The 12,101-nt window shown below is 49.0% G+C and overlaps 1 non-coding gene across 1 annotated transcript in view; it reads right to left on the bottom strand.

The window, feature by feature from the left end:
* The window catches only part of LOC124564232, a 1,910-nt gene extending 1,403 nt beyond the window's left edge, over positions 1-507 (bottom strand). Inside the window, exon 1 of the ribosomal RNA XR_006970521.1 lies at positions 1-507. This exon is cut by the window's left edge and continues 1,403 nt beyond it. This is a non-coding gene — a ribosomal RNA (small subunit ribosomal RNA).
* Positions 508-12,101: the final 11,594 nt, after the last annotated feature.

Here is a 12,101-nt window from a genome sequence, read left to right as displayed (position 1 = left end):
AGTCCCGTATCGTTATTTTTCGTCACTACCTCCCCGTGCCGGGAGTGGGTAATTTGCGCGCCTGCTGCCTTCCTTGGATGTGGTAGCCGTTTCTCAGGCTCCCTCTCCGGAATCGAACCCTGATTCCCCGTTACCCGTTACAACCATGGTAGGCGCAGAACCTACCATCGACAGTTGATAAGGCAGACATTTGAAAGATGCGTCGCCGGTACGAGGACCGTGCGATCAGCCCAAAGTTATTCAGAGTCACCAAGGCAAACGGACCGGACGAGCCGACCGATTGGTTTTGATCTAATAAAAGCGTCCCTTCCATCTCTGGTCGGGACTCTGTTTGCATGTATTAGCTCTAGAATTACCACAGTTATCCAAGTAACGTGGGTACGATCTAAGGAACCATAACTGATTTAATGAGCCATTCGCGGTTTCACCTTAATGCGGCTTGTACTGAGACATGCATGGCTTAATCTTTGAGACAAGCATATGACTACTGGCAGGATCAACCAGGGAGCTGCGTCAACTAGAGCTGAGCAGCCGGCCGCCCGGGAGTGTGTCCCGGGGGCCCGCGCGAACACGCAAGCGTCCGCTCAATTATTCTGCAAACAGGAGGAGGCTGAGCTCCCCTGCACAATACACCTCGAAACCCTCTCAGGTCCCGGCGGCGCGCAGCGCCGTCCTAAGTACTTGGTCGGGTTCGAGAGAGGCGCAATCGCCCGGGGTTTGGCGAGTAGACGCTTTAGGTGCGACCACCCGTGCTCCCAACTGAGCTTGCCGCTGCCGACAGAGGCCCGGGAGCGTGCTGTCGTGGCATTGCCGGCGGGAGACAACACGCGCCACCTACGGTGGCCGGCAGCTCCAACGCCAGCGCCACAGAAGGACAAAAGCCCCACTTGGGTGCCGAAGCGAACTCTCCCAGCACAGCGCACGCGCCAACACGTCCGCACAGCTGCGATACAATCCACCTGCGAGAACCGCAGAGGCGACCGAGCAGCAGACGGCGTCGCGGCGCCGAGCGCCGGGCGGCGGCGCATCCTCAGCGCACACAGTCCTCAATCGGACCAGCACACTGCAGATGTCCACCGCGCTTCGCACCGGGCCCGCGAGGACCTACTTTGGCCGCACGGCGCCGCGTGCAGGGTGCGCCGGCGCGCAGCTGCGCCGCCTGCCGCCTCCGTCGGCCGGCGCGCCTGCCACTGGCCGCCCCCACCAGCCGGCTGTAGCGCGTGCGCCCACGCACCGCGCGGCCAGCACGCCGGGAGGCCCCCCCTCACCGGCCGGGGACGGTCCCACCCAGCCACCGCCGCGTATCGCTTCACACCCACATGCCATTCACGTTCGTGGGCATGGTGGGTATCGCTGAAACAACCGGTTGGTAGCTCAACCGATCGTCGCCATCACTGATTCACCTCTAGCGAGAACAACCGCACCACAACGGTTTACCAGTTGTTCATTTGCGTAACGTCACCAGCAAACGTAGACGTCCATCGCCATTTGCAAATTCAACGATTGTTGCATGCCTGTGTCAGGTGTCACGACACACTATGTCTGCCCACATACACGCAACAACATGTGCACGCTTCGCGAACACGTGGAAGGTGGCCCCCGTACGTATGCGATGTCCATTGCGCGAACGACTGTCAACCGGCCTCTGTCGCATGTCGCAGATGTGGAACGCAGTGCACCATGCTATCACGGTGTGTGAGAAGAGACGACTACGTCTGACAACACGCACCACTACATCAACAGACGGCTCATGCTGATCGCCATCCACGGCATACCATACTGCAATCCAGCTCTTATAGGGAGACGACACGTAGCTGAGTGCACAATATTTGGACCGTATGGTTCGCCGTTGTTGGCGCAGTCGTGGTACGGTCACACATGTACCACGATGTATCATTCAGTACATGAGGACCAATGTGCAGTACAGTGTGTGATTTGGACGTACAACATCAGCGGACAGTTGACACAAGCCGTACCACAACGTAGGCTGTGCTTCGCCATGCGAATGCCAATGAACAACTGCGAAGGGCATTGAGCATGTACGTCCTGCTGCCATCCGCATTACAGTGTATAGCTGCAAGGTGTTTAACATGAAGCGATACTCTGGGGACCGGGCAGTGCGAGTAGCAAACTATATTGCGGGGGTTGCAGTTAGGCAACACTACACTAATTTAACGCGTCGTATGACAATTACAGAGCGGGTTAAGGCCCAACGTGTGTTGGGTTAAGGCCCAACGTGTGTTGGGTTAAGGCCCAACGTGTGTTGGGTTAAGGCCCAACGTGTGTTGGGTTAAGGCCCAACGTGTGTTGGGTTAAGGCCCAACGTGTGTTGGGTTAAGGCCCAACGTGTGTTGGGTTAAGGCGCAACGTGTGTTGGGTTAAGGCGCAACGTGTGTTGGGTTAAGGCGCAACGTGTGTTGGGTTAAGGCGCAACGTGTGTTGGGTTAAGGCGCAACATGGGTTAGGTTAAGGCGCAACATGGGTTAGGTTAAGGCGCAACATGGGTTAGGTTAAGGCGCAACATGGGTTAGGTTAAGGCGCAACATGGGTTAGGTTAAGGCGCAACATGGGTTAGGTTAAGGCGCAACATGGGTTAGGTTAAGGCGCAACATGGGTTAGGTTAAGGCGCAACATGGGTTAGGTTAAGGCGCAACATGGGTTAGGTTAAGGCGCAACATGGGTTAGGTTAAGGCGCAACATGGGTTAGGTTAAGGCGCAACATGGGTTAGGTTAAGGCGCAACATGGGTTAGGTTAAGGCGCAACATGGGTTAGGTTAAGGCGCAACATGGGTTAGGTTAAGGCGCAACATGGGTTAGGTTAAGGCGCAACATGGGTTAGGTTAAGGCGCAACATGGGTTAGGTTAAGGCGCAACATGGGTTAGGTTAAGGCGCAACATGGGTTAGGTTAAGGCGCAACATGGGTTAGGTTAAGGCGCAACATAGGTTAGGTTAAGGCGCAACATAGGTTAGGTTAAGGCGCAACATAGGTTAGGTTAAGGCGCAACATAGGTTAGGTTAAGGCGCAACATAGGTTAGGTTAAGGCGCAACATAGGTTAGGTTAAGGCGCAACATAGGTTAGGTTAAGGCGCAACATAGGTTAGGTTAAGGCACAGTACGGGTTAGGTTAAGGCACAGTACGGGTTAGGTTAAGGCACAGTACGGGTTAGGTTAAGGCACAGTACGGGTTAGGTTAAGGTACAATACGGGTTAGGTTAAGGTACAATACGGGTTAGGTTAAGGTACAATACGGGTTAGGTTAAGGTACAATACGGGTTAGGTTAAGGCACAATATGGGTTAGGTTAAGGTACACATTGTTGTAAGGAAAGGTGTTTTGGGGGGGGGGGGGGGGCCGGTTTGTTGATTGTGATTATCGTAAGTAAATGACTGCGGCATCATCGGATTTGCCACGTCAGGGTGCACCTTTGGCTCATAACAGGCGGCGCTCTGATTCCATGCTTGTGGCAGACCTGTGTCTTTCATTCCTGCCATTGTTTGTGTGGTGTGACAGGAGGCAGTATTGTGATGTTGGGTGCACCCCTGTGTGGGACATGTGTGGGTGTTGGTGGCTTAGCTGAGCAATGGTGGTTGTCGGAAGGGTGGGATATTCTGTTTTCCGAGTGGACCTCCCGGTCTGGTTATGATAGTGTGGATTGTCTAATGTGGCAGAGAGGATGCACTGGGTGTTGTTCCATGCTGGTGCTTACATATTGTCTGTGTGCCTGTTACAGGCAGAGAGTAGTGCGTGATAAGAGTGTCTGGCTGACGTGTGATTGTGAGCAGAGTCTTTCAGCATGTATACGGACAGTTGTATACATTATCTGTATTCTGATGGCTCTATCTATTACTAATCAGCGCCGTGTATACGTTTACTCCGGTTCCAGTCGAAACTATTGTATCTCTGTACATTAGTGACACGGCGAGCCCGCTATGTAGTTACTCGTCTCGGCAGCTTCCACCGGTGTATGGCAAATGATTATAAGGAATCAGTCTAGTCGTCAATACCGATAGTGTGACGTCACATGTCTGGGGTGGGGGACGCTGCGCCCTTCCGGTGGGTCATGGCCTAGGAAGACTCTTCCCACGCAGGGGGGCTTGGACTGTCATTGACTCTTCCGGGTAATATACTTGCCGTACGTTTTTGCGACTGCGAGTGCAACGCTCACCGGTACCGACATGGATGGAGCGCCTCCTAGCTGCCGCTGAGCATCTGCATTCGTACAGAGAGCAACGCGATCGCGTCTGTAGCTCGTACGTGGTACAGCTCGCAGCTCATGTATATGGACAGCGGGAATGTCGCATATTGGACATAACTCTTCATGAAACGCACGTTATAGGGGTGGATTGCACATTGCGAGTGCGAGCAAAGTCCGCCGTTCATCCGCTGGAGTTGCGAGTTGGGCGGTTGGGGTGGGGCACGAACGGGTGCAGGTGGAGTGATTGCCGGTCCACGACTTCGTGCGGCAGAGGCGCTGGCGTTGGGGTGCTGTTGTCGACAGAGGGTGCAGGCTTTGTGGGTGGGGTCGAACGAAGGGCACTGTGGGGCCAACGCTGTCTTAGTCGGCTTGGCGTCTCATAGATGACGGTATCGTCGTTGCAGGAGGTCATGTTGCGGGAGACCTACAGATGGCGGTATGTTTTGTTGGGTTAAGGCCCAACGTGTGTTGGGTTAAGGCCCAACGTGTGTTGGGGTAAGGCCCAACGTGTGTTGGGTTAAGGCCCAACGTGTGTTGGGTTAAGGCCCAACGTGTGTTGGGTTAAGGCCCAACGTGTGTTGGGTTAAGGCCCAACGTGTGTTGGGTTAAGGCCCAACGTGTGTTGGGTTAAGGCCCAACGTGTGTTGGGTTAAGGCCCAACGTGTGTTGGGTTAAGGCCCAACGTGTGTTGGGTTAAGGCCCAACGTGTGTTGGGTTAAGGCCCAACGTGTGTTGGGTTAAGGCCCAACGTGTGGTGGGTTAAGGCCCAACGTGTGTTGGGTTAAGGCCCAACGTGTGTTGGGTTAAGGCCCAACGTGTGTTGGGTTAAGGCCCAACGTGTGTTGGGTTAAGGCCCAACGTGTGTTGGGTTAAGGCCCAACGTGTGTTGGGTTAAGGCCCAACGTGTGTTGGGTTACAGCACAATGTGGGTTACGTTAAGGCGCAATATAGGTTACGTTAAGGCGCAATATAGGTTACGTTAAGGCGCAATATAGGTTACGTTAAGGCGCAATATAGGTTACGTTAAGGCGCAATATAGGTTACGTTAAGGCGCAATATAGGTTACATTAAGGCGCAATATAGGTTACATTAAGGCGCAATATAGGTTACATTAAGGCGCAATATAGGTTACATTAAGGCGCAATATAGGTTACATTAAGGCGCAATATAGGTTACATTAAGGCGCAATATAGGTTACATTAAGGCGCAATATAGGTTACACTACGGCGCAATATAGGTTACACTACGGCGCAATATAGGTTACACTACGGCGCAATATAGGTTACATTAAGGCGCAATATAGGTTAGGTTAAGGCGCAATATAGGTTAGGTTAAGGCGCAATATAGGTTAGGTTAAGGCGCAATATAGGTTAGGTTAAGGCGCAATACAGGTTAGGTTAAGGCGCAATACAGGTTAGGTTAAGGTACGACATAGGTTAGGTTAAGGTACGACATAGGTTAGGTTAAGGTACGACATAGGTTAGGTTAAGGTACGACATAGGTTAGGTTAAGGTACGACATAGGTTAGGTTAAGGTACGACATAGGTTACGTTAAGGTACGACATAGGTTAGGTTAAGGTACGACATAGGTTAGGTTAAGGTACGACATAGGTTAGGTTAAGGTACGACATAGGTTAGGTTAAGGTACGACATAGGTTAGGTTAAGGTACGACATAGGTTAGGTTAAGGTACGACATAGGTTAGGTTAAGGTACGACATAGGTTAGGTTAAGGTACGACATAGGTTAGGTTAAGGTACGACATAGGTTAGGTTAAGGTACGACATAGGTTAGGTTAAGGTACGACATAGGTTAGGTTAAGGTACGACATAGGTTAGGTTAAGGTACGACATAGGTTAGGTTAAGGTACGACATAGGTTAGGTTAAGGTACGACATAGGTTAGGTTAAGGTACGACATAGGTTAGGTTAAGGTACGACATAGGTTAGGTTAAGGTACGACATAGGTTAGGTTAAGGTACGACATAGGTTAGGTTAAGGTACGACATAGGTTAGGTTAAGGTACGACATAGGTTAGGTTAAGGTACGACATAGGTCAGGTTAAGGTACGACATAGGTCAGGTTAAGGTACGACATAGGTCAGGTTAAGGTACGACATAGGTCAGGTTAAGGTACGACATAGGTCAGGTTAAGGTACGACATAGGTCAGGTTAAGGTACGACATAGGTCAGGTTAAGGTACGACATAGGTCAGGTTAAGGTACGACATAGGTCAGGTTAAGGTACGACATAGGTCAGGTTAAGGTACGACATAGGTCAGGTCAAGGTACGACATAGGTCAGGTTAAGGTACGACATAGGTCAGGTTAAGGTACGACATAGGTTAGGCTAAGGTACGACATAGGTTAGGTTACGGTACGACATAGGTTAGGTTAAGGTACGACATAGGTTAGGTTAAGGTACGACATAGGTTAGGTTAAGGTACGACATAGGTTAGGTTAAGGTACGACATAGGTTAGGTTAAGGTACGACATAGGTTAGGTTAAGGTACGACATAGGTTAGGTTAAGGTACGACATAGGTTAGGTTAAGGTACGACATAGGTTAGGTTAAGGTACGACATAGGTTAGGTTAAGGTACGACATAGGTTAGGGTAAGGTACGACATAGGTTAGGGTAAGGTACGACATAGGTTAGGGTAAGGTACGACATAGGTTAGGGTAAGGTACGACATAGGTTACGTTAAGGTACGACATAGGTTACGTTAAGGTACGACATAGGTTAGGTTAAGGTACGACATAGGTTAGGTTAAGGTACGACATAGGTTAGGTTAAGGTACGACATAGGTTAGGTTAAGGTACGACATAGGTTAGGTTAAGGTACGACATAGGTTAGGTTAAGGTACGACATAGGTTAGGTTAAGGTACGACATAGGTTAGGTTAAGGTACGACATAGGTTAGGTTAAGGTACGACATAGGTTAGGTTAAGGTACGACATAGGTTAGGTTAAGGTACGACATAGGTTAGGTTAAGGTACGACATAGGTTAGGTTAAGGTACGACATAGGTTAGGTTAAGGTACGACATAGGTTAGGTTAAGGTACGACATAGGTTAGGTTAAGGTACGACATAGGTTAGGTTAAGGTACGACATAGGTTAGGTTAAGGTACGACATAGGTTAGGTTAAGGTACGACATAGGTTAGGTTAAGGTACGACATAGGTTAGGTTAAGGTACGACATAGGTTAGGTTAAGGTACGACATAGGTTAGGGTAAGGTACGACATAGGTTAGGTTAAGGTACGACATAGGTTAGGTTAAGGTACGACATAGGTTAGGCTAAGGTACGACATAGGTTAGGCTAAGGTACGACATAGGTTAGGTTACGGTACGATATAGGTTAGGTTACGGTACGATATAGGTTAGGTTACGGTACGATATCGGTTAGGTTACGGTACGATATAGGTTAGGTTACGGTACGATATAGGTTAGGTTACGGTACGATATAGGTTAGGTTACGGTACGATATAGGTTAGGTTACGGTACGATATAGGTTAGGTTACGGTACGATATAGGTTAGGTTACGGTACGATATAGGTTAGGTTACGGTACGATATAGGTTAGGTTACGGTACGATATAGGTTAGGTTAAGGTACACATTGTTGTAAGGAAAGGTTTAATGGGGGGCGGGGCGGCCGGTTTGTTGATTGTGATTATAGTAAGTGGATGCCTGCGGCATCATCTGATTTGCCACGTCAGGATGCACCTTTGGCTCATGACAGGCGGCGCTCTCATTCCATGCTTGTGGCAGACCTGTGTCTTTCATTCCTGCCATTGTTTGTGTGCTGTGAGAGGAGGCAGTATTGTGATGTTGGGTGGACCCCTGTGTAGGACATGTGTGGGTGTTGGTGGCTTGGCTGGGCAATGGTGGTTGTCGGGTGGGTGGGATATTCTGTTTTCTGAGTGGACCTCCCAGTCTGGTTATGACAGTGTGGATTGTCTAATGTGGCGGAGAGGATGCACTGGGTGTTGTTCCATGCTGGTGCTTACATATTGTCTGTGTGCGTGTTACAGGCAGAGAGTAGTGCGTGATAAGGGTGTGTGGCTGACGTGTGGTTGTGATTGTGAGCAGAGTCTTTCAGCATGTATACGGACAGTTGTATACATTATCTGTATTCTGATGGCTCTATCTATTACTAATCAGCGCCGTGTATACTTTTAATCCGGTTCCAGTCGAAACTGTTGTATCTCTGTACATTAGTGACACGGCGAGCCCGCTATGTAGTTACTCGTCTCGGCAGCTTCCACCGGTGTATGGCAAATGATTATAAGGAATCAGTCTAGTCGTCAATACCGATGGTGTGACGTCACATGTCTGGGGTGGGGGACGCTGCGCCCTTCCGGTGGGTCATGGCCTAGAAAGACTCTTCCCACGCAGGGGGGCGTGGACTGTCATTGACTCTTCCGAGTAATATACTTGCCGTACGTTTTTGCGACTGCGAGTGCAACGCTCACCGGTACCGACATGGATGGAGCGCCTCCTAGCTGACCGCTCAGCATCGGCATTCGTACAGAGAGCAACGCGATCGCGTCTCTAGCTCGTAACTGGTACAGGTCGCAGCTCATGTATAGGGACAGCGGGAATGTCGCATATTGGACGTACCTCTTCATGAAACGCATGTTATAGGGGTGGATTGCACATTGCGACTGCGGGAAAAGTCCGCCGTTCATCCGCTGGAGTTGCGGGTTGGGCGGTTGGAGTGGGGCGCAGGTGGAGTGATTGCCGGTCCACGATTTCGTGCGGCAGAGGCGCTGGCGTTGGGGTGCTGTTGTCGACAGAGGGTGCAGGCTTTGTGGGTGGGGTCGAACGAAGGGCACTGTGGGGCCAACGCTGTCTTAGTCGGCTTGGCGTCTCATAGATGACGGTATCGTCGTTGCAGGAGGTCATGTTGCGGGAGACCTACAGATGGCGGTATGTTTTGTTGGGTTAAGGCCCAACGTGTGTTGGGTTAAGGCCCAACGTGTGTTGGGGTAAGGCCCAACGTGTGTTGGGTTAAGGCCCAACGTGTGTTGGGTTAAGGCCCAACGTGTGTTGGGTTAAGGCCCAACGTGTGTTGGGTTAAGGCCCAACGTGTGTTGGGTTAAGGCCCAACGTGTGTTGGGTTAAGGCCCAACGTGTGTTGGGTTAAGGCCCAACGTGTGTTGGGTTAAGGCCCAACGTGTGTTGGGTTAAGGCCCAACGTGTGTTGGGTTAAGGCCCAACGTGTGTTGGGTTAAGGCCCAACGTGTGGTGGGTTAAGGCCCAACGTGTGTTGGGTTAAGGCCCAACGTGTGTTGGGTTAAGGCCCAACGTGTGTTGGGTTAAGGCCCAACGTGTGTTGGGTTAAGGCCCAACGTGTGTTGGGTTAAGGCCCAACGTGTGTTGGGTTAAGGCCCAACGTGTGTTGGGTTACAGCACAATGTGGGTTACGTTAAGGCGCAATATAGGTTACGTTAAGGCGCAATATAGGTTACGTTAAGGCGCAATATAGGTTACGTTAAGGCGCAATATAGGTTACGTTAAGGCGCAATATAGGTTACGTTAAGGCGCAATATAGGTTACATTAAGGCGCAATATAGGTTACATTAAGGCGCAATATAGGTTACATTAAGGCGCAATATAGGTTACATTAAGGCGCAATATAGGTTACATTAAGGCGCAATATAGGTTACATTAAGGCGCAATATAGGTTACATTAAGGCGCAATATAGGTTACACTACGGCGCAATATAGGTTACACTACGGCGCAATATAGGTTACACTACGGCGCAATATAGGTTACATTAAGGCGCAATATAGGTTAGGTTAAGGCGCAATATAGGTTAGGTTAAGGCGCAATATAGGTTAGGTTAAGGCGCAATATAGGTTAGGTTAAGGCGCAATACAGGTTAGGTTAAGGCGCAATACAGGTTAGGTTAAGGTACGACATAGGTTAGGTTAAGGTACGACATAGGTTAGGTTAAGGTACGACATAGGTTAGGTTAAGGTACGACATAGGTTAGGTTAAGGTACGACATAGGTTAGGTTAAGGTACGACATAGGTTACGTTAAGGTACGACATAGGTTAGGTTAAGGTACGACATAGGTTAGGTTAAGGTACGACATAGGTTAGGTTAAGGTACGACATAGGTTAGGTTAAGGTACGACATAGGTTAGGTTAAGGTACGACATAGGTTAGGTTAAGGTACGACATAGGTTAGGTTAAGGTACGACATAGGTTAGGTTAAGGTACGACATAGGTTAGGTTAAGGTACGACATAGGTTAGGTTAAGGTACGACATAGGTTAGGTTAAGGTACGACATAGGTTAGGTTAAGGTACGACATAGGTTAGGTTAAGGTACGACATAGGTTAGGTTAAGGTACGACATAGGTTAGGTTAAGGTACGACATAGGTTAGGTTAAGGTACGACATAGGTTAGGTTAAGGTACGACATAGGTTAGGTTAAGGTACGACATAGGTTAGGTTAAGGTACGACATAGGTTAGGTTAAGGTACGACATAGGTTAGGTTAAGGTACGACATAGGTTAGGTTAAGGTACGACATAGGTCAGGTTAAGGTACGACATAGGTCAGGTTAAGGTACGACATAGGTCAGGTTAAGGTACGACATAGGTCAGGTTAAGGTACGACATAGGTCAGGTTAAGGTACGACATAGGTCAGGTTAAGGTACGACATAGGTCAGGTTAAGGTACGACATAGGTCAGGTTAAGGTACGACTTAGGTCAGGTTAAGGTACGACATAGGTCAGGTTAAGGTACGACATAGGTCAGGTTAAGGTACGACATAGGTCAGGTTAAGGTACGACATAGGTTAGGCTAAGGTACGACATAGGTTAGGTTACGGTACGACATAGGTTAGGTTAAGGTACGACATAGGTTAGGTTAAGGTACGACATAGGTTAGGTTAAGGTACGACATAGGTTAGGTTAAGGTACGACATAGGTTAGGTTAAGGTACGACATAGGTTAGGTTAAGGTACGACATAGGTTAGGTTAAGGTACGACATAGGTTAGGTTAAGGTACGACATAGGTTAGGTTAAGGTACGACATAGGTTAGGTTAAGGTACGACATAGGTTAGGGTAAGGTACGACATAGGTTAGGGTAAGGTACGACATAGGTTAGGGTAAGGTACGACATAGGTTAGGGTAAGGTACGACATAGGTTACGTTAAGGTACGACATAGGTTACGTTAAGGTACGACATAGGTTAGGTTAAGGTACGACATAGGTTAGGTTAAGGTACGACATAGGTTAGGTTAAGGTACGACATAGGTTAGGTTAAGGTACGACATAGGTTAGGTTAAGGTACGACATAGGTTAGGTTAAGGTACGACATAGGTTAGGTTAAGGTACGACATAGGTTAGGTTAAGGTACGACATAGGTTAGGTTAAGGTACGACATAGGTTAGGTTAAGGTACGACATAGGTTAGGTTAAGGTACGACATAGGTTAGGTTAAGGTACGACATAGGTTAGGTTAAGGTACGACATAGGTTAGGTTAAGGTACGACATAGGTTAGGTTAAGGTACGACATAGGTTAGGTTAAGGTACGACATAGGTTAGGTTAAGGTACGACATAGGTTAGGTTAAGGTACGACATAGGTTAGGTTAAGGTACGACATAGGTTAGGTTAAGGTACGACATAGGTTAGGTTAAGGTACGACATAGGTTAGGGTAAGGTACGACATAGGTTAGGTTAAGGTACGACATAGGTTAGGTTAAGGTACGACATAGGTTAGGTTAAGGTACGACATAGGTTAGGCTAAGGTACGACATAGGTTAGGTTACGGTACGATATAGGTTAGGTTACGGTACGATATAGGTTAGGTTACGGTACGATATCGGTTAGGTTACGGTACGATATAGGTTAGGTTACGGTACGATATAGGTTAGGTTACGGTACGATATAGGTTA

This window comes from Schistocerca americana, unplaced genomic scaffold (assembly GCF_021461395.2).
Source record: "Schistocerca americana isolate TAMUIC-IGC-003095 unplaced genomic scaffold, iqSchAmer2.1 HiC_scaffold_1296, whole genome shotgun sequence".
NCBI classification, from domain to species: Eukaryota; Metazoa; Arthropoda; class Insecta; order Orthoptera; family Acrididae; genus Schistocerca; species Schistocerca americana.
This window is presented reverse-complemented; position numbering and strand designations above follow the sequence as displayed.